Source organism: Lepisosteus platostomus, chromosome 22 (assembly GCF_059453375.1).
Source record: "Lepisosteus platostomus isolate fLepPlt1 chromosome 22, fLepPlt1.hap1, whole genome shotgun sequence".
In the NCBI taxonomy this organism is placed as follows: domain Eukaryota; kingdom Metazoa; phylum Chordata; class Actinopteri; order Semionotiformes; family Lepisosteidae; genus Lepisosteus; species Lepisosteus platostomus.
The window spans coordinates 2,586,731-2,608,738 of NC_142632.1; the positions used below are offsets into that span (position 1 = coordinate 2,586,731).

A 22,008-nucleotide genomic window follows, 5' to 3' on the forward strand; every position below is an offset into this window, starting at 1 on the left:
AGCTGCTTTAATACAGTGCATGTTCAAACTCAAACCCTCAGCTGCTGTTCTTGTTTGTTTTGGGACAAATTGCAACTGAGCATCGCATGAGCCGTTACGTACCCTTATCTGTTAGGGAATTTCAAGGGAGGAGTTAGGTCAGAATGGGTAGGCTGCAAAACAACAAGTAAAGATTTATTCCAAGATGAAACGTTGTGGCGGTTTTCTTATCTTTTCAGCATGGACTAAACTTTTACGTGTTCCTTATATGCTATATATGTATATATTAGCACCAATGTCGTTCTTAAAAACTAACATGAAATTGTCAGGGACATTCAGCTATATACAAAGACGAGACAGACAAAGTAATAATTCTGTATTAACGTGGCCTACATATTGACGCAATGATCAAACTGACTGACATGTTCTGATTCAGATCCCCTGCAGTTCATGCCAATTAGAACAATAGCAATGCTGAGTCCTCCCCACCCTACTGAGCACAAATTCAGCTGCTCTCCAGTTCTGTTCTGCATGTTTTTTCATTGCAATTGAGCTCGGAGCTGGAGATGATCTCCATACAGTTCTGTGTTCACCAGCCCGCACTTGCGTGCTAATTTACGGGTTGTGGCAAATGCTTTTCTATAGTTCATATACATGACGGCAACCTGTTACCGAGGAACCTGAGAGGTTTAAAAGCCTCACGAGCCAGGCAGGACTCGAACCTACAATCTTCTGATCCGAAATCAGACGCGTTATCCATTACGCCACTGGCCCATAGAACATGCGCTTGCACTCCACCACAGAGAGCTCTACACTGCTACTAGTAGTACACTTCCCCATCTAAATTTTCACAGCAAGAAACTTGTGTTTCCTACTATTTTTGTCAGGTTTAAAATATCATCTCCTTAAAACAGAAAAAGTGTTGATGTGTCGTGCTGAAATTCCGATTGATTTTGAATTCAAAGAAAAAAGGTTTTCTTCCAAAACACCATGAAATTGTCACATCTTGCAGACAATAGGTGTATTCCATGTTGTAAAGAGAAGAAAGAAAACCATGGAGCCTTTTACAGGTGTGAGGCTTCTTCAGGTGTGAGAAGACCTCACAGTCGAAACGCTGTGTTTCCGTTCTTCTCTTTTCAGCATGCAATAAACCTAGTACTTGTTCCTTTGCAGCCGAGGCATGCTGACGTAGCTACCCAGCTGAACATCTTGCAGACTCTACAGTACTTCTCTCCTGTAGAAGTAAAGCAGGGCTTGCTGGGTGAGCTTTTGCTCCGGTAAATTAGGTCACGTGTCATGTTAAATCACTTCTTCTAAACACAACATTTGCTGGTGCTAGCTTTCCCCATGAAAAGAGACATTTCCCTTACAGTACATGACATATCGTTTTTATTCTATCAATAAGTATAGAAATTAAACAAAAGAAAAAATGGTGTCGCCAAAGAATGCACAGCTCTGTCGCCTTGGGGAGGTGTCAAGGGCATTGAGCTCCTTGGACATGAAAAGTGCCCGATAAATGCCATTTCTCATCATTTCTCTTGGCGTCAGTTCTGCTATTAAATGGGACGGAGGCAACGGGCTCAGAGAGCAGGTTAAGTGCACACCGAACGCAGATGTGTCCAAGTGTCTGTAAAAGCGCGGTGCTCCGCTGGCGCTGTTCCCTAGTGGCTTAAAGTGCCCGCCTAGTAAGCAGGCGATCCTGGGTCTGAATACCAGCGGTGCCTCTCTCCGTGTCTTGTTGTGCCGAATGTCTCATTTCAGACAAACATGTACAGCTTGGTTCAGTTTAATGCAAGAATTCATTTCCTTTCTGGAATAACTTGTTTTTGAAGAAATCCATACAGCTTGTGAAAGATGAAATCCATTTCTTGGTTGTCAGTGGAAAAAGATTGCCGGCTGCAAGAAGCGCAAGTGATTGTTTTCTTTGACCATAAACCTGCAAATGTAGGGTGCACAAAAGACTGTCAGACTCTGTGGTGCTGAAAAGTTGGTGGTTCAAGCCCCTCCAGTATGCGTGTCTCAGTTTTTCCAATGTAAACATCATCACCATCGCTAAAGAAGATGGTGCAGAAGGCTCCACAGTCGAAACGTTGTGCTTCTTTTCTTCTCTTTTCAGCATGGAGTAAACCTTTGCTTTATCCTTTGCAGCCTAAGCATGCTGACGCAGCTACCTTTCTCTTAACACGCCTCAATCATTATTCACCAAAACGATCAGCAGAATAAGTCGCCTTTGTGGTGATGTCACTCCTCTGCTTCACAAATGTCCTTAGTGACGGACCATTTCTTTCTGCCATTTTTCCGGAGCGGTTATTGATTGCTCCATCATTTCCCTCATACTTTCCATCCCTAGATTGAAAAAAAAAAAACAGAAACAGGCTGACAGGACGACAATCAAATTGCAAAAACTCATCAAAGCACTCGATAGAGTATTTGAATCCACAAGTAGCTACGAGCAACTTTGTCCTGGCTTGCATGAAAGTCGGAAAATGTCAAAAAGAAAAAGATGGTGGCTTTTTCATATCTGTTCTTTTATTTTTAGTTCGTTGGCTCATCTGTCCATTGTCCTCCTGCCTGGCTCTTGACCTGTGACTGTTTGAACGCACACAGTAGACTTTCATGCAGGGGATTTGTCCTGAGCCTCTGTGAAGGACCCACCCACCCCCATAAATAACTGCTCTAGAAACACATGAATGCAAAACTAAACCACAGCTTAAAGAGGAGCTTGTCATGACCGCCAGGCAGTTAAGACCAACTCTTAAGCAATCTAAACAGCACCAGCAGAGGGTGATTATTAACAAACGCCGCCGCACGAGTTAACCCACCTGCACACACTCCACCGTGGGGTACGCAGTGCTATTTTTACCATCTTTACTTGCTTCCCGCTGGTATTGAGTCTACTCCTTGAGAGCTCTACCTGGCGTTTTTTCCATTACCTCGTTTATTCTGGATATTGGACTCCCCTTCTGCCTTTTCGACTTTGGACCTCGCCTCTCACCTCGGACTGTTTGCCACCAGTGTTCTCCCTGGATTACGACTTACCTTACGCCTCTTGACCACGAAACAAAGCAAAGCAGAGCAAAACAAAATGAACAAACGAAAAGCCTCACGTCCCGCACTTGCGTGTAACGCCGTTACGTGCCCAAGCGGTATTGTACTTCATCTTAGCACTGCACCCCGGGGCGTACGGTATATGGGAACGAGCACACGCCACAAATCGTCTCGAATCACTCCCTACAGCTGTAAGGCACCTTGAAGCGTGCACCCCCAACATTTTTCTTTGCGCATCTGTGAAAGGTAAACTCTTGAGCAAACTCTGAACCAGCTCTAAGGAAACTAATCCGATTAGACGTTACTTTGACTCATCCTTTAAGGAAACCTTGTTAATTGGAGAAATCAATGATTTCGAATGAATTCTGTATGCGTTAAAAGACAGCTATACACAGAAAACATGCAGGACACTTCTCATGATGTTTCCCGAGCCGAAACACAGTGCGTTTTTCCAAGCCCTCTGACAAAGCCCGCCCACTGAAAACTGCAGCAGATCGTGTAAAGACGTTCAACTTTGTAACTACTGCACGCACAGGAAGCAGAATAAATTCCTCTTTTCAAACTGTCAAAGGTTTGCTTTGCGAACACTGCAGGACATCGCACAATCTCTTTTGAATGGGGACAAACGATTTCTTATGGGGCACAGTAAGTACAGACGTTTAAAAAGCTCCACTCATGCCGACGATGCAGCATGAAGAAGCGCAACCTAACGTTTGCATTCCTAGCAAATTCCTTTTATTTTTTGATAAATAAAGACAGTCTTGTTTAACAAACAACACACACAACATTTTACATTGTCAATTCAATTCAAATCAATGTATTTCTATATAGCGCCTTTCACAACAAGGTTACGTGCTGTCTCTTTGAGGCAGATGTTTAAATCCTCTGAGTTAAGTGCTGAAGTTATAGTAGTCCTATCAGTATTGTTGCCTCCGATCAACAGATCCTCATTTTTCTCAGAGTTGAGTAACAAAAAGTTTTCACACATCCAAGTATTTCCTTCCTTAATGCATTTAACTAAACTGATAATAGAAGAGTTGTCGTTTGGTGTAAACAAAATGTTTATTTGAGTGTCATCAGCATATGAATGAAAGTTCATATTATTTTTTCATATTATCCTACCTAGCAGCAGCATGTAGAGAGAGAGAGCAATATTGGTCCCAGCACTGATCTTCTGGTACCCCAAATTGAACTGGTGACATTGATGAAGCAGTACAATTATTAGATATTTGAACATAATGAAAACGATGAGTAAAATGTGAAGTAAACCACTGAAGGACGGTTCCAGATAAGCCAACCTCAAACTCAAGCCTGTGTAACAAAACAGAGAGGTCAACCGTGTCAAAGGCAGCTCTAAGATCTAGAAGCAAAGCACAAGCACTGTTGCATTCCCTGCATCAGTAGCTAAGAGAATATCATTTACGACTCTTGTTAATGCAGTTTCAGAAACCAGACTAAAATTTCTCAAGTATATTATTTGAATCCAGATATGATTGACGTTGGGCAACAACTATTCTCCCAAGACTTTTAGATTAAAATGGGACCTTTGAGACAGGCCTGTAGTTGTTAAGAACGTGTTGATCCAAATTTGACTTCTTAAGAGCGGTCTAACAACCGCTACCTTAAATTGATCAGGTACAACGCCTGACGCAAGCGATGCATTCATCATACTAATTATAGGTCCTGCCAGTCCTTCGAGGGAATCTTTGACTAGCTGAGTGGGGATGGGATCTAGCGAACAGGTGGTTGACTTTGTCTTACGTCTGTGTTTATGAGTCCACCATAAGAAGAAATCTGAACAGGAGTGGTGATCATGCGAGGTCACCATGGAGGAAACCACTGCTCTCCCCCCCAAAAAAACCACCACTGCCCCTCTCAAGTTTGCTAAAGACCACATGGATGTTCCACAGCAACTCCTGGAACAATGTTCTGTGGACAGTGACAAAAGTTGAACATGTTGGTAAATGTGCACAACGTTATGTTTGGAGATAACAAAACACTGCATACCAACTCCAAAACCTCATCCCACCTGGGAAGCATAGCGGAGGCTGTACGGCTTGCAATCATCGAGGGACCGATGAATTCCAAGATGTATCAGGAAATTCTACAGCAGAATGTCAGGGTGTCTGCCTGTGATCTAAAACTCGAAAGACGCTGGGTCATGCAGCATGACAAAAACAAAGGAGTACATCAACAACAGAGTGGCTGAAACAATAGAAATTCCGTATTTTGGGATGGCCGAGTAAGAGTCCTGACCCCAATCCCATTGAAGTGCTGTGGCGGGATCTGAAGCAGGCCGTTCAGTGCAAGACATCTCCCAACTGTATGTGAGAGAAAAGCAGAGACGCTCACTGAGTAAGGTGGGGTTGCAGCTTTGCAAATCAAAAGGACATTTGTACGCTCAAAAAGGGACAGTAGCACCCCAGATGGGACTCGAACCCACAATCCCTGGCTTAGAAGGCCAGTGCCTTATCCATTAGGCCACTGGGGCACACTGGGTTGGGTCGATCACGCTGATGAAGAGCCAGTTTTTTTTTTCCTTTGCTTTTTCAAAGGGATCCCCAAAATTAGGAAAGTTAGGCAGCAGAAGGTTTACTGTGACCTGAGAAGGACCGGCATCCAATCACGGTGGTACACACACACACACGCTCTCACTCATCTGAGCTACACGGCTACCAAGATGATCTCAGGTGCGCCGAGCTGGTACGGAACATATTGAACTGATCGACGGCGAATTGTCTCTCAGACAGGCTTTTCACCTCTGAGCTCCCTGACTGACAGTAATCAGCTAGGTAGTGAAACAGTCAGCTGCTTCTAAGCCTTAAACAGCTGCATCTCGGCGCTTCCACAGAGAGATGATTTGAAAGCCAAACATCGCCCATTGGGAACACCTTACTATCACTAGTTTAAGAGACTCTTAAGGTCTTGCAGAGGTGCCTGTCTAATAGCATGCGCTTTGCAAGCTATAGGTGTTTAGGCTGAGGCAGAATGCCTGTTAACAAAATGTTTTTCTAAAGGGGCCTTGCACTCTTTTCCAAGCAATGGTCACCATCCCCACCGAGTGTCACAATGTAGTCATGTCCTAGGACATCACCTGTTAGTCTCCATTTGTCTGCCACCAACACTTTAGGTTAAGGGGTCACAACCGCACCCCAAAGACCAGAGGAGCCGTTGGCGTTCTGGCGGCGCAGATTGGGCTGAAGGTGGGGCGCTTGAATCTCGCTGTTGGAGGCCGTCTGAAACTGACCCAAGCCTTTCCCTTGAATTAAATGTAAATAAGAAATGAACCCCAGATGCTCATGGAATCAATCACGTGTTTCCTTTGAGCCGTTTCAGAGACTGCTCCAGAGTTTACCTTGCACAGATGCGCAAAGATTAATGATGGGGGTGCACGCTTCCAGGCGTCTTACAACTGTAGGGACTGATTAGAGACAATTCGTAGCTTGTGCTCATTTCCCTCTGTAACGCTTACGGCCGACAGGCACTGTGTAAGAGCCGGCGTACAAGAGCGGGTGACGTCACCGCCCTTCCCTGTGATAGCAGGACCACAGCTACTGGGCTGTGGAGAGATCTCTCTTTAGCTCACGGGGCTAGGTCGCTGCAGAGAGACGCGGAAGTCCCGGGTTTGAGCCTCCAGTCGGGATGGGGCCGACCAGATGCGGCAAGGGCGCCCGCCTGAGCCCCCGTTGCGTTACATCTCTATTCCCCGTGTTGCAGTGGTAAAATGACGTAAATTCCTGCTTCGACACGTAACGGGATTATAATCAAGTGCAGGAGCTGAGGGCTTTAGTTTTGTTTCGTTTTCCATGGCGTTCGTAAGCGCGCAAATCAAAGGCAATTCCTGCGTCTAACACGAATGTAAATGCTTTTGAAAGTGCAGTGTGGTGCAGCTTGTAAAATCCTTGTCCACATTTGTGGTTTGTTGATGTTTTTTCTGTCTGCCAAAGTTGCATTTTGACATCCGGACGGGGAGACTTTATCATTTGAACGTGAAGCCAGCCTTAAACCCTCTGAGGCGTGTCTGTCTGCCGGAATGTATCTTGTGAAAGGTTTTTTTAACAGAGAGCGACTTTAAAAAGGTTTCCGCAGCCACCTCGCACTCCGTGTTAGATTATAGGAGGAATGGGGCGGCGAGCTCGCTGTAGTCGTGGCCGAGTAGTTAAGGCGATGGATTTGAAATCCATTGGGGACTCCCCGCTCAGGTTCGAATCCTGCCGACTACGGCGTCTGCCGCACGTCACCTTGTGCCTGTGCGGCAAAGGCGAAGTGCCGCTTCTCCTTTCCTGGTACTATAACAACGCGAAATCACTTGGACCCGCCGCCATGGGAAGCAATTCTTCAGATAACCACACATTTTGCGTTCGCACCTCTGGTGCTCTACTTATGCCTTTGAAAACCTAATGAATAAAGCTGAAAGAACCGACACGATATGTAGGTGCTGGTAAAGCACGCAGTAAAGAACTGTTAACAGCAAGGGTTTCAGTGGGTTAACTGAGGAGAAGGCGTGATCGCTAATTGTTGACTTTTTATTTGGTGTTAGAAACACTCTTACTGTGCATGACGTGCAACAAATGTAGCCACAGAAATTGCATCACGCTTTCATGTATGCTATTGCAGACACCAACGTTGCCAAGATAGAAAACCGAAAAAGCCGTGGGTTTGCTTGCTGGTCTGAAGGATCTCTCTTCGAATCTCTATCATTTGTCAATGGAAGTAAAAGGCGCTGCAATCTCATACGTTCAGAATCAAACCCGCAGCTGTTGTTCGACTTTTTTTTCTTGACTAATCACAACTGAGTGTCGCATGAGCAGTTACATAAACTTGTCTGGTATATTTGAACACAAATGCCGTTCTTCAATTAAAACTAACAGTACATTGTCAGGGACATTCAGTTCTATACAAACAAGAGACAGACAAGAGAATATTTCTACCGTTCATGTGGACTACGTGTTGACTTACTGATCGGAATAATTGAAAAGTTCGGGCTCATAGCCGATGCAGTGCGTGCTAATTAGAACAGCAACGCTAAGCTCTCAGCACCGTACTGAGCCCAGGTGTTTTTCTAAAGCTGTCAGGTGCAGTTCATTTACATGAAGGAAATATCTTACTGGGTACGATTACAATGCAGTAAGTAGCACAGACTACTTAGGGAGTAGCCCGATGTGTTTAAAAACGACCCGAGCCAGGTAGGAGTCGAACCTGCAATCTCCTGATCCGTAGTCAGACGCGTTATCCATTGCGCCACTGGCCCTGGTGTGACACTGCAGGACTGTAACCCAGTGAGATGAGCACTGCACCTAGTAAAATATTACCCCCGGTCCATTCTTTTCCAAAAGTGAGAAACACCTGTTTTCTACATTTTGTCTGTTTTAAAACCATATCTCTTTAAACCAAACCAAGAGTTTGTCTTTTGCACTGATATTCTGATTCATTTCGATTTCAAAGAAAAAAAAAACATTATCTTCCAAAGCATCATAAAATTGTCCATTCTTCCAGACTCTACTTCTCTCTTGTAGTAGTACAGCAGACCTTTCCAGGTGAGCAGATCACAGAGTCCGAAATATGCTTCCTCCATCAAGCAAAGTACCTGAACATGACTCTGTCTTCATAAAAGCGCCCCTGTAATAAAGAAATTAAATCCGAAATCAAGAGGGCAGTTGCCTACTGAAGTTCAAGAAGTCATCAATTTTAACCCAGCAACACATTAAAGGCTGCATCTATACAAGTACGATTCTAGAAATGCTCACCAGATTACGTTTTAAGAAGGAACTGTACCTCAGGTTCCGCCGAGATCTTAACTCGGATGGCAGGATTCAGAGTCCGGAGTGTGGACTGATGGCGCACGGAGGGTCCATATACTGTGGATCCCTCAGTGATCTTCCGCGTGTTCAAACCGCCAGCGTGTGACTCCCCTGTCCCTGTGACCTCATTGCTCTGCTCTCGCCTCTGTGCAGCTGAGCCCGACTCATGGTAAAGTGGAAAAAAATATGCCCTCATCGTGGGATTTACTCTGGATCGAGGATAGATGTCACTTTTTTATCGTTGAACAGGATGTATGTGATGTGGCGACTAGGTTCAATATTGTATCCTTTTAAAAGATTAAGGACTGGGGTGAGCGTGATTTACCACCCTTTCAGCTAAGAACCCGACATGAGCACCGTTTAAGCTGCATAGACTCGGTCGTTTAACTCTTCTCCATTAGCAGGGTTAAGGTTAAAGAAAAAAAACATTGCTGACTTCTTTTTTTTTGCCAGCCGCTAGCGCTGATTAGCAATGTTTGTATTTCATGTTTTGCAAGTTCCATCCATTTTAAGAAAAACAAGTCGCGTTAAAGACAGGAAATGAATACTTGCATTTAATTAAGTCTAGCCGTAGGCGGTTGTCTGTAAGGACCAGTTCTGTTCGAGAAGACAGAACAAAGAAGGCACCACTGGGATTCGGACTCAGGATCTCCTGTTTAAGAGACAAGCGCTTTAACCAACTAAGCAACGGCGCCCCGGTAGTGTTGTCCTTTTGCAGCCACTTGGACACACCACTCAGACACATCTGCATTCGGTGTGTGCTCCGCCTGCTCGCTGAGCAAGTTGCCACCTTTACATACAATAGCAACATCGACACCAAGAGAAAGGATGACAAATGGCTTTTATCTGGAACTTTTCATGTCCAAGGAGCTCAATGTGCTTTCTGTGTACAACAGGGCCACTGAACTCCACAATGGCCACTGAACCACAGCAGTGGCTTGCTGGCTTGACATCTCCCAAGGAAAATGTTGAAATCGCATGTGGAACAGGAAAAGGACCCTTGAGTACGAGGGAAAAAAAAGAAAAAGATCATCTGGAGCGCGCCAACCCATGTCTGGACAGCCCAGTTTCATCGATGAGGTGGCCGAGTGGTTAAGGCGATGGACTGCTAATCCATTGTGCTCTGCACGCATGGGTTTGAATCCCATCCTCGTCGCTCTCTACGTTTGACGTTGGCTCTCCTTTTGTTTGCTCCAGTACTAGAGCCTTACATTTTCTAGCGGTGGCTGAACATGGTATAGTAGGCTAACGTTGGTATCGAGCAGTGGTAGTAACAGTATTTACGTGCCGCTGCTGCCAAGTGGCTCTGGGTTGAGACCGCGTTTTCACTTACTTGCAGCACAAACGGAGAAAGCGATTTTTGACAGTCTCTCGAGAGACTGCGCTAGGTGTTTAGGGATAGACTTTGTCAGTTCCCCCTGGGATGATGGCCTCTCAAATAGTTTGTGATTCCTCTAGACGTTTATACAGTAGAAGCCTGCTTCGTGGCTTAAATCCAAGCTAAGGAAACGAGTTAGAGGTCTGATGCAGAACTGCGAATTCAATGAAGGGGAACACTACAGTACATTGCACTGTATGTGTGAGGAAAGCTGCCCCCTTCTGTTCCTTGTCGACCGAACAGAGGACTGTAAAGGATACCGCCAAGAAACTTTAGGATGCTGGTTGGAATCCAGCTCCAAAGAAGCCCCTTTGGGTGTTATGTAATCAAAAAGTAAGAACAGAGAATCTCCCTTTGATCAAAAGCGCAACAGAACTGTTTTCCGTGGAGCAGGTTTCAGACCCGTAGACCTGTTTTATTTGTAGGGCAGGGCGCATTCCCAAACGCGAATCTCCTGTTTTAGAAATGCTTTGGGCGGCGTGAAGTGAAAATAAGAAGTGGGCTCCAGATGCACATGGAAGCAATCAAGTGTTTCATCCGAGCTGTTTCAAAGACTGCTCAACAGCTTTCCTTTTACAGAGGCCCAACGATTAATGATGGGGGTGCACCCTTCAATGTGCCTTACGACTCTAGGGAGTGATTGAGACGATTCGTAGCGTGTGTTCATTTCCCTCTATTCCCCATGTTGCAGTGGTAAGATGACGTAAATTCCTGCTTCGACACGTAACGGCGTTATAATCAAGTACAGGAGCTGAGGGCTTTTGTTTTGTTTCGTCTTCTATGGCGTTCGTAAGCGCGCAAAACAAAGACAATTCCTGCGTCTAACACGAATGTAAATGCTTTTGAAAGTGCAGTGTGGTGCAGCTTGTAAAATCCTTGTCCACATTTGTGGTTTGTTGATGTTTTTTCTGTCTGCCAAAGTTGCATTTTGACATCCGGACGGGGAGACTTTATCATTTGAACGTGAAGCCAGCCTTAAACCCTCTGAGGCGTGTCTGTCTGCCGGCATGTATCTTGTGAAAGGTTTTTTTAACAGAGAGCGACTTTAAAAAGGTTTCCGCAGCCACCTCGCACTCCGTGTTAGATTATAGGAGGAATGCGGCGGCAGCGAGCTCGCTGTAGTCGTGGCCGAGTAGTTAAGGCGATGGATTTGAAATCCATTGGGGACTCCCTGCTCAGTTTCGAATCCTGCCGACTACGGCGTCTGCCGCACGTCACCTTGTGCCTGTGCGGCAAAGGCGAAGTGCCGCTTCTCCTTTCCTGGTACTATAAAAATGCTACATCGCTTGGTCCTGCTTCCATGGAAAGCAGTTCTTCAGGTAATTCTACTCTCTTACCAAAGCTGTTAGGTTCCTTTCCGTGGTGAGATGGGTTGTCATGCAACGCTGCCACATAGTGCCGACAGACAAGTGTGTTGCGGGAGAAGAGAAAAGTGTTTGAAGATTTAAGAGTGTCTTAGGTGGAGCCAAAATCAAGTGTCACAAATGCAAGTGGGAAGATTTCCAATGTTTAATATGGTCAAAATAAGCGGAAGTTACCAGCTGGTCCGGCACAGTCTGCCATGCTTTTGTCATATACTGTAAAGTGGTGTGGAACTGGGTGTCGAACTGGAGCCTCACCATTTGCATATGTGAGGCTCCAGTTATACATCGAGTGTCACATTAAATGACAAAAATGAAGAGAGTTAAAGCACCTGGGGAGGTTTTCTTACAACTTTTGAGCTGACACAGTTTTGGAAAATGTTTCCTTCACGGTGCACTGAACAACATAGGCAGCCAAGAGTCTCCAAAACAAAACAGAATGGACAGATAGGAGAAAATTCCCACTCGTCCTGAAGTTCCCAAAATCCAGCACTGAGCGTAAACAAAGTGTCTAAGTAGCGTGGGAATGCTAACCCTAACCCTAGCTGGAGTTTGAGCAATCCGGCACTGAGCGTAAGAAGATGAGTCAAAGTAACGTCTAATCGGATTAGTTTCATTAGAGCTGGTTCAGAGTTTGCTCAAGAGTTTACCTTTCACAGATGCGCAAAGAAGAATGTTGGGGGTGCACGCTTCAAGGCGCCTTACAGCTGTAGGGAGTGATTCGAGACGATTCGTGGCGTGTGCTCGTTCCCATATACCGTACGACCCGGGGTGCAGTGCTAGGATGACGTACAATACCGCTTGGGCACGTAACGGGGTTATATGCAAGTGCAGGACGTGAGGGTTTTCGTTTGTTCGTTTTGTTTTGCTCTGCTTTGCTTTGTTTTGCTTTCCATCGCGTTGGTAAGAGCGTAAATAAAAAGGCGATTCCTGTGTCTACCACTAATGTAAGAGCTATTTCAAGTGCGACGTGGTGCGGCTTTTCAAATGCTTGTGGGCATTTCTCTGTTGTTGATTCTTTTTTTGTGTGTAACAAAGTGGCATTTTCATGTCCGGACGGGGAGACTTTATCATTCCGACATGAAGCCACCCTTAAGTCCTCTGAGGCGTGTCTGTCTGCAAGGCTTGTATTTTGGAAATGTTTTTTTGAAACGGAGAACGACTTTGAAATAGGCTTCCGCCGGCGCCTCGCGATCCAGGTAAGATTGTAGCAAGAACGCAGCGGCAGTGGGGCTTGCTGTAGTCGTGGCTGAGTGGTTAAGGCGATGGACTAGAAATCCATTGGGGTCTCCCCGCACAGGTTCCAATCCTGCCGACTACGTTGTCCGCTTTCAGTCGGTGTGTTTCGGCACAAGCAAAGAAGCGTGCCTCTTTGCTGTTCCTGGTGGTTTTAAAACGCCCAATCGCTTGTACCCGCTGCCTTGGAAATAAGTTCTTCAGCGTCCGCAAATGGCATTTTGCAGCTGGAAGCAGATGTCGACGCGTTTTGCACAGAGCACCAAAAAAGCGTCTTTTTTGAAGGCTCAGGCACTGAGCATTGGTGGTTCAGTGGTAGAATTCTCACCTGCCACGCGGGAGGCTCGGGTTCGATTCCCGGCCAATGCAGTGGCTTTTGCAGCGAGCGGCTCCATCACTTGCATCCCCTTGCAACTCGCAACTGAAAACCCACTGAAGCTAAGCAGGTGTGAGCCAGGTCAGTACCTGGATGAGGATGAGCTACAGGGAAAAACAAAGCTTCCAGCTGGAAGCGGTGTTAATGGTGCCGGCGGGGGGGCGCTCACCCTGAGGTCTGTGCGGGTCCCAATGCCCCAATATAGTGACGGAGATGCTGTGTTGTAAAAGGGCGCTGTCTTTTGGATGAGATGTAAAACCGAGGTCACAGCGCTCTGTGGTCATTCAAAATGACCACCAAAACCTTTGACAAAAGCTCTTGGTAACTGATGGTCTTCAATAATGCTTCTCCTTTAGGTACATTTTAAATCAGCTGAAAAATGCTGTGAAATGGGGGGGCACTTCAGGCCAGTGTAGGATTTGGGTTACAAGAACCATGAAACTGCACGAGAAAGCCCGTACACTGAATTACACAGCTTTCTATTCAAAGGAGGACAAAATTCCCTGAGTTTGATTTTTTGCAACACAGAGAGGAGCACTGTCGTGAGGCCGGTTAGCTCAGTTGGTTAGAGTGTGGTGCTAATAACGCCAAGGTCGCGGGTTTGAGCCCCGTACGGGCCAGGTCTAGGTCCAGGTCCCTGTTTGTGAAACAGGCAAATGACTGTCTCAGGGGCCCATTCCTCATTCTCAAGACACATGTATGCAGTATGTACACCGTGCATTGAGCAATAGGGACTGAATACACCACAGGTAAGGTTAGAAGTCATTCTGGGGTGCCACATGTGAGGGATACAGCTAGGCATCCAAAATGTAGGGTTTGAGACCCTTCAGGAGTACTGCATCCTTTGAGACAGACCTGTGCATGTTAAACAAATGATCATTTCTTTTGGCATTAGGGACTAAATATACTAAACATATGATGCTAAAATGTTATTTTCACATATATTAATGTAATAAATGATTGCTTATGCTTTATAAACAAATCTAATTAAAATAAAAGCTTAAGTTTTGTATTTATCTTGTACCATAGAACAAGATTTTCTTTGTATTTCAAGCCCACAAAGTGTCCAAATGACGCACTACATGATATAAGGAAGATTATCACATGCATATCGGTATTATCTTTCTTATGAAAATGCATTCCTTTCATTACCTTTTACTTTTTAAAATGAACTCAAATTGAGTATAATGTAATAATTTAAGTAGAATAGATTCTAATAATATAATGATCCAGTGTTTTGCACTACTTCACTGCTTCACTGCTCTATGCCATCTGGAAATAAATCCTCAGACTGCTTACTGCCCAGGGCATGTACCAATAAATTAAAGGAGCACATCTGTTTATCACTGCGTTGAAGCAGGAGACACACAGTCTCTGCAAACACATCCTAGATACAGTGTTCCAGCACCTTTGACCTCATCCAGAACGTATCATTTCTTGAAAGGGATTGCTGTCCGAATGCACATCTGAATCCCAAACAGAATCTCTAGTAAAATACGATCATTTGTGAAACAGGCAAATGACTGTCTCAGGGGCCCATTCCTCATTGTCAGACACATGTATGGAATGCTTTCACCGTGCATTGAGCAATAGGGATTAAAAACACCGCAGGTAAGGTTAGATGTCATGTTCTATGATCATTTCTTTCAGCACTAGGGACTAAATATACTAAACGTATGATGCTAAAATGTTATTTTCACATATATTAATGTAATAAATGATTGCTTATGCTTTATAAACAAATCTAATTAAAATAAAAGCTTACGTTTTGTATTTATCTTGTACCATAGAACATGATTTGCTTTGTATTTCAAGCCCACAAAGTGTCCAAATGTTCTATGATCATTTCTTTCAGCATTAGGGACTAAATATACCAAACGTATGATGCTAAAATCCTGAAAAAAGGATGTGCTCCATCTCGTCAGTAGATTGGATTCCAAAACTGATTTGGGTCAATATACATTACCTTTGAAATTAAAGTACAGTCTACTGTAGGGAACCATCAACTTAGAAAGCATTGGCCTTCCCTGGGGGTCAGGTAGGTGCAAAAGATAAACCTTTATCCTATCTTTATCTTAAGATAAGTGGCCAAGCAGTATTTTTCCAAGTTTCACCAAGCACATCATGTTGCCATAGTAGACAAAGTTCTATAAAATGTTAAATAACTTTTAAAAAAAGCATCTTGGTCTTACAGTACTGTACAAGGTGAATTAAACTGTCCCTGGTAATAAAAAGTAATTAGAAGCATCTCAGAAACTTTATCTCTAGAAACATTAGCTGTTTTATATCATGTAATTTAGTGTGATGTTGTCAGAATTCAAGGACATTATCACACACAGAAATTGGTTCAGTTAAATCTAAAAAACACAGCTAAACATGGGTTTAAATGTAACAGAAGTCTTACCTCTTGTCAAAAGATTTAATTCAAGAAGCGATGTAATAAATGATTGCTTATGCTTTATAAAGAAATCTAATTAAAATAAAAGCTTAAGTTTTGTATTTATCTTGTACCATAGAACATGATTTTCTTTGTATTTGAAGCCCACAAAGTGTCCAAATGATGCACTACATGATATAAGGAAGATTATCACATGCATATCGGTATTATCTTTCTTATGAAAATGCATTCCTTTCATTACCTTTTACTTTTTAAAATGAACTCAAATTGTGTATAATGTAATAATTTAAGTAGAATAGATTCAGGTAGGAAATATAGAGTCATGATGTTTATGGCTGACATCATTTCACATGGGTGAATTTTAAGCTAAGAAATAAAAACATTTACAATGAAGATACCATTGCTTAATTTTAAATGCCTTTAAAAAATAAATACCTCCTGAGAATAATTTGCCACTCCCAGATCCTTGGTAAGGTACTGTTTGAATCCAATCAGGAGAGGAGCATCCAGGGAGTGCTTTCTATAGAGTCCAGCTTGGGCCACTCTCTTCCGGCCTGCTGATACTTTTTAACTACTCAGGGCCTGTAAGGATATAAAACACCGGTTTAAACATTTTATACCTATAAGACAAATTAGAATTTTAGTAAAAAATAGATACATCTGAAAAATAAAAAGTCTTACTGCTGATAGAGTTCTTCAGAGCTCACATCTTCCCCTTCCTTATCCGCTTCTGTTTCAGTTTCTAGAGCAGCCTCTGGCATCTCTTCCTCCTGGACTGCGGCTTCTTGCTCAGGGCCGCTGGAATGCAGGTAGATTCTTTTCAACATGCTTTTACATAATATGTTGTAACAATGATTTCAAAAAGAAACTACAGAAGCCTTACAGATTAAAAATATCTCACCTTGCCAATGTGTCTTCAGGCTTCCCATGTACAAAAAGGCCCAAGGACTCTAGCAGTCTTACAACCACTATCCTGTTTGCCTCACCAGACACGATCTCTATTCTGTGGTAATCCACGATGACCCCGTTCTTCAGGTGATTCATCATGTCCTCCCTCGCCTGTTGAGAGGCCATCCTGATGTTTTCTGCCGTGGCGTGCTTCATACACGCCCTCTTCAAGTGAGCAGGAAGCTGATCAAGAGTATTCAGGCACATCTTGCACACCAGGGGAATCCTCGCGGGTTTCCTTTGAAAATAAATAATACCATCTGTGTATAGAAACAAGCTAAGACTGATTTCTTAAATTATCCTTAATTTTCTCTCTCATAGTTTGAGCATAATGATTTTATTGCATTTATATAAGAATTGCTCATTGCTCCTAAATAAATAATGGTTTCATAAAAAAGTGAACACTTGGTCTCAGTCACAGACTTTCCAATAGAAGCCATTGTGGAGTTCAGCAACTGCAGGTCCTAGAAGTGGGGAAGGAATTTTAAAAGAGAAATTGAATTACAATACAGAAGGAATGGCTGAGGGATCACTGAAATATATATATACAAATTCCAAAGACTGAGTCCATATAGAAACAACTACCTTTCATTTTCAGTATAAGAAAAAAAAAACATTATCTTCCAAAGCATCATAAAATTGTCCCTTCTTCCAGACTCTACTTCTCTCTTGTAGTAGTATAGCAGACCTTTCCAGGTGAGCAGATCACAGAGTCCGAAATGAGCTTCCTCCATCAAGCAAAGTACCTGAACATGACTCTGTCTTCATAAAAGCGCCCCTGTAATAAAGAAATTAAATCCGAAATCAAGAGGGCAGTTGCCTACTGAAATACAAGAAGTCATCAATTTTAACCTAGCAACACATTAAAGGCTGCATCTATACAAGTACGATTCTAGAAATGCTCACCAGATTACGTTTTAAGAAGGAACTGCGCCTCAGGTTCCGCCGAGATCTTAACTCGGATGGCAGGATTCAGAGTCCGGAGTGCGGACTGATGGCGCACGGAGAGTCCATATACTGTGGATCCCTCAGTGATCTTCCGCGTATTCAAACCGCCAGCGTGTGACTCCCCTGTCCCCGTGACCTCATTGCTCTGCTCTCTCCTCTGTGCAGCTGAGCCCGACTCACGGTAAAATGGAAAAAAATATGCCCTCGACGTGAGATTTATTCTGGAGCGAGCCAGTGTTGCGCATAGCTGCCTTCAAAGCAGTTAACCCAGGTTCGATTCCCGGCCAACGCAGTTACGAATGTTTTCAAATGCTGTCATGAGCCTTGGATTGTGACTAGCAAAGCGAAGCCTTTTGAAAGAGCTAAAGCACTGCAAAACGGAATTGAAGGAGAATCTTACAGGGGATTCTGAGCAGTGTCTGCATACATGCAGTCAGATAAAGGTGCTGAAAGCTTGAGCTACTCTCAATGTCATGCTGCCCTTCCCCGGAGTAAATCTGTTACATTGAAAGAATGCTTCTGGCAGGTTCAAAAAGAGACCCTTGTTAATTGGAGAAATCAATGATTTCGAATTAATTCTGTATGCGTTAAAAGACAGCTATACACAGAAAACATGCAGGACACTGCTCATGATGTTTCCCGAGCAGAAACACAGTGCGTTTTTCCAAGCCATTTGACAAAGCCCACCCACTGAAAACTGCAGCAGATCGTGTAAAGACGTTCAACTTTGTAACTACTGCACGCACAGGAAGCAGAATAAATTCCTCTTTTCAAACTGTCAAAGGTTTGCTTTGCGAACGCTGCAGGACATCGCACAATCTCTTTTGAATGGGGACAAACGATTTCTTATGGGGCGCAGTAAGTACAGACGTTTAAAATGCTCCACTCATGCCGACGATGCAGCATGAAGAAGCGCAACCTAACGTTTGACAGACAAAAGCCAGGCGCCGCTACGAGCAATATGAAATCATACTGACAAGCACACGGCGTTTCGCGCTGACACAAAAGTAATCTCGACAGACGCTGTTCTCTGCATAAAGCTGAAAGAGCTAAAGAGCGTTTCTGTTGACACGTAACAAGCTCGTTTCTTTCTACCATGATATCACCGTGACCAAATCTGTCTTTAAACACCTTGCTCAGTCTCTGACGAGACTGTCAAAAATTGCTTTCGCCGATTGTATTGCAAACCGGCGGAAGCGGGGTATTGGGAAAAGTTTTCAACTAGCAATAATCACGCCTCGGCTAAACCTCACAGGCTACGATACTGCCACTGCGCAAAGCTGACGGTTGCCAGGCAACCGCGGGGATCCTATGGAAATCGTTATCGATCGTCTCATGGCATGTCGTTGCTATAACGCTTCATATTTGTCGTCTTCTTCTTCTTCTAGCTTGAGGTTTTGAAGAATTTCTTGACAGACAAGGGCTCCGTTGGGAACAAAGGTCGTTGTGAGAAAACCGTTGCTTATTTTCAGCAGCAGAAATACAACCCTTTAAATACAAGATGACAGAACAATGACGAAGGGCATGCCGGGAGGAACTCATGCACTACAGAGGAAAGGGGGCGGGCACGTACAGTTCACATTCAAGCCACAAGTACTCCTCTTGGATGTTGCACAAACAAATCCTAACGTCTTGAAAGCATTGCAGCATGTTTGTGTCCCACTTCCCGTGGCTGCGGGACGACTGACACGAACGGACAAACACAATCTGTGGCGTTTAGCGTGACATAGTCTTGCAGGCATCGTGCTGTCTCACTGCAATATTATACCGCTGGAGGAAACAGTCCATCTGGCCATGAAACTCATTTGAACGTCTAGCTACAGCAACTAACAATATCATGATTTATTCAGGATGTGTGGAATCAGCACGTCCCGGAGACAGCTTCCGAAATCGTGAGCATTCTCTGGTGGTAGGGGCGTTCAAGATGGCGCTCAGGTGGGAGGTAAAGTTTAGTGGTTGGGGAGTTTTTTTGAGTTTTTCATGACCTGAATGTTAATTTTTGCTTTTTTTGACTACAGAAAAATAAGGACTTAACACTAGTTGTTTAAACTTCAGTTATAATTGAAAGAAAAAAAAACGATTTTTTTTTAGGTTTAAAAAGTCCGATATGAGTAACACTGGGAAAAGAAAAGAGAGTGCTGGGTCTTCGAAGGAGAACTCTAAGATACCTCAATCGTATATGTATAGCACTACAAAAAAATCGATGGCAACTAAAGGGAAAAGTGAAGCAGCTGCAGGGGCAGCAAGAGGGCGGAGGCGCCGCGCGCCCGGCCGAAGTGTTGGACCGGTGCGCTTTACGTGCTGAAATAAACACGCGACAGCCCCGAAATGTTTCCAGAGTGCTGTGCACTGAAGACTTGCCTGGTGCTCCTCCGTGCAGATTCTTTGTCCTCCTCCAGTGCGGGACGAGCCAACACAAGGGAGCGCATTCGCCAACATCCAGGCACGCAATGCGATTTGGAAAGCAGCTCCTTTCCAAAGAGTTGCACACGAACGATCCTTCAGTCCCGCTCGGGGGGCACGGAACCCCCGCCACACACAGCTTCAAGTAGCGAGTCAGGCGCCGGGGCTTTCGCTTACGGCCACACCACCCTGAACACGCCCGATCTCATCTGATCTCGGAAGCTAAGCAGCATCGGGCCTGGTTAGTACTTGGATGGGAGACTGCCTGGGAATACCAGGTGCTGTAAGCTTTTGCTCTCCCAGCCAGCAGGGGTCGCCGTTGGTGCCGTAGGCTTTGGGAGGAAAACCTGCAGGATGGAAAGGTGATCTATAGCCTCATCTCTAGAGATGTTTTGTTGCTGTGGCATGTGTGTGACCCATATTCAAAAAAAAAAACCCGTCTGTAAAACGAATATCGAAGCTGCCTCTAAATCTGCAAATGAAGATGAGTCGATAAACCACTCGTTTTTCGTATAACTAGACATATATTCATTTGTTACCGATTTCATTCATTGAGCACGGATACAATAGAGGTACAGCCATTCACTGTTTGACATGTCTGCACTGGTACAGAACCGAGCAATCAGAAAACGGGTGAAACTGTCTTTAGACTCAGCATACAGTACCGAGGCCCCCCATGACCAAATAAAGGCTAACCTCGATAATCAGCCTAAAGAACGCAGACTACAGCAAAACGACTGACTTTGAAAAGGGAATGAACGTCCGGAAGGAGTAGTGGAACTAGCTTGAGATGCTTCTCCGGACCCCTAACTAAAAGCCAGCGAGAACCAGCAGCGGCGTCCACTCCTGTCGAACCGGGATCCTTCCGCAGCCACGCAGCTCGTGGTGTCCTAACCCTCCCGTATCTGATTTTGGACCAAGCACATCAGGGGAGAGCGCGAACGCAGTCCCCCACTACCAGAAATTATGCAGTCGAGATTCCCACAATTGGGGAATTCGCAGGGGTCAGCACAGCCGGAGTGCAATGGCCAAGCCTCGCCCTGGGTGAACCTCCTTCTTGATCAAGGTATCTCCCCTGCCAGGTAAGTATGAGTTAAACAGGCCCCTGCAAGCGGCCCGCACCCACAGCACAAATCGCGCAGCCTAGGCCACCTCCTCGCCCCGCACGCCACCGCCTCCTGCTGGGCCCACTCTTTCACACACTCAAACGCCACACTGACACTCAAAAGTGTGGGCAAAACGAGAAAACGAGCGTGCCGTTTCCTACACATCTGCAGTCGCCGTTGCGCATTCGCAGCATGTCCCGGGATGCAATTCGGCCTCATTTGCATAACTCCAGACCGGCAGATCGCCACGCAAGCTCGCGACGTGCGCCTGCCACACACCGAACAAACCTTTTCAGCAATTTCCAAAAAACGGGCCTGCTCGCCTGCCCACAAGGCTCCGTCTCTTACCTGCTCTCCAGAGCCTGCTGCCTTCTGTGCTTTTCTCTCGGCACCGCTGCAGTGCACACAACTCCTGCAGCGGGAGGGGGGGAGAAAGTTCCCGCGCTCCGCCGCAGGGAAGGCTCGCTCCGTGCGCACACGTCCTTTCGATGCCAGTCCAACAAGTGCTCCGCATTAGCTGCGTCGGGGCTCCGGCGTGTCGCACCTCACCTCACCTCGCACTGCCCCCTCCTTGAATGTCTGCCGCTGGGCATGCCCCGCTCTCCTCCGCCTTATCTTATCGCGTGTGAGCACCGACAATGGCCACAATGCCGGGGAATGGCACCTGTAAAGTGTTAATTGGGGCACAGGAACAGCCCGTCTCGTCTCGGGGGGGGGCGGCTTCAGAGACAATACAGCAAACACAGCGGGGCGGGGGAAGAAGACGACACCACACATGCGGGTACATTCAGCTCCGGCGGGAACGAGACATTTGTCGGTCTTTTCAAGTGCCGAGAGCCGAGCAATCCTTCACTTGTATCGTTTCTCCCCGGTGACTAGATCTGGCCCTGCGACTCTCGACTGGGCTCACCCCCGGGGCAGCCCAGCAGGTGTGAGCCTGGCCGGCACCCGGATGGGAGATTCCACCCCGGAAAAGCTCCGGTTGCTGCTGCTCCTGCAAGAGGTGTGACTGGGACCAGTAGGGAG

General features: G+C 45.3%; 11 non-coding genes across 11 annotated transcripts; 6 read left to right on the top strand and 5 right to left on the bottom strand.

Moving 5' to 3' along the window:
* Nucleotides 1-680: 680 nt before the first annotated feature.
* Nucleotides 681-753, bottom strand: trnar-ucg (transfer RNA arginine (anticodon UCG)). Its single transcript has one exon. It is a non-coding gene; the product is annotated as a tRNA-Arg (tRNA).
* A 4,692-nt stretch (nucleotides 754-5,445) lies between these two features.
* On the bottom strand, nucleotides 5,446-5,518 carry trnar-ucu (transfer RNA arginine (anticodon UCU)). The gene has a single exon. It is a non-coding gene; the product is annotated as a tRNA-Arg (tRNA).
* Nucleotides 5,519-7,168: 1,650 nt separating this feature from the next.
* On the top strand, nucleotides 7,169-7,250 carry trnas-uga (transfer RNA serine (anticodon UGA)). The gene has a single exon. It is a non-coding gene; the product is annotated as a tRNA-Ser (tRNA).
* A 955-nt stretch (nucleotides 7,251-8,205) lies between these two features.
* trnar-acg (transfer RNA arginine (anticodon ACG)) lies at nucleotides 8,206-8,278 on the bottom strand. The gene has a single exon. It is a non-coding gene; the product is annotated as a tRNA-Arg (tRNA).
* Nucleotides 8,279-9,902: 1,624 nt separating this feature from the next.
* On the top strand, nucleotides 9,903-9,984 carry trnas-gcu (transfer RNA serine (anticodon GCU)). Its single transcript has one exon. It is a non-coding gene; the product is annotated as a tRNA-Ser (tRNA).
* Nucleotides 9,985-11,324: 1,340 nt separating this feature from the next.
* Nucleotides 11,325-11,406, top strand: trnas-uga (transfer RNA serine (anticodon UGA)). Its single transcript has one exon. It is a non-coding gene; the product is annotated as a tRNA-Ser (tRNA).
* Nucleotides 11,407-13,101: 1,695 nt separating this feature from the next.
* trnag-gcc (transfer RNA glycine (anticodon GCC)) lies at nucleotides 13,102-13,172 on the top strand. The gene has a single exon. It is a non-coding gene; the product is annotated as a tRNA-Gly (tRNA).
* A 553-nt stretch (nucleotides 13,173-13,725) lies between these two features.
* trnai-aau (transfer RNA isoleucine (anticodon AAU)) lies at nucleotides 13,726-13,799 on the top strand. The gene has a single exon. It is a non-coding gene; the product is annotated as a tRNA-Ile (tRNA).
* Nucleotides 13,800-18,613: 4,814 nt separating this feature from the next.
* Nucleotides 18,614-18,755, bottom strand: LOC148643134 (U4 spliceosomal RNA). The gene has a single exon (XR_015929430.1). It is a non-coding gene; the product is annotated as a U4 spliceosomal RNA (small nuclear RNA).
* Nucleotides 18,756-20,047: 1,292 nt separating this feature from the next.
* On the top strand, nucleotides 20,048-20,166 carry LOC148643135 (5S ribosomal RNA). Its single transcript, XR_015929211.1, has one exon. It is a non-coding gene; the product is annotated as a 5S ribosomal RNA (ribosomal RNA).
* A 636-nt stretch (nucleotides 20,167-20,802) lies between these two features.
* On the bottom strand, nucleotides 20,803-20,966 carry LOC148643136 (U1 spliceosomal RNA). The gene has a single exon (XR_015929235.1). It is a non-coding gene; the product is annotated as a U1 spliceosomal RNA (small nuclear RNA).
* Between the last annotated feature and the right edge of the window lie 1,042 nt (nucleotides 20,967-22,008).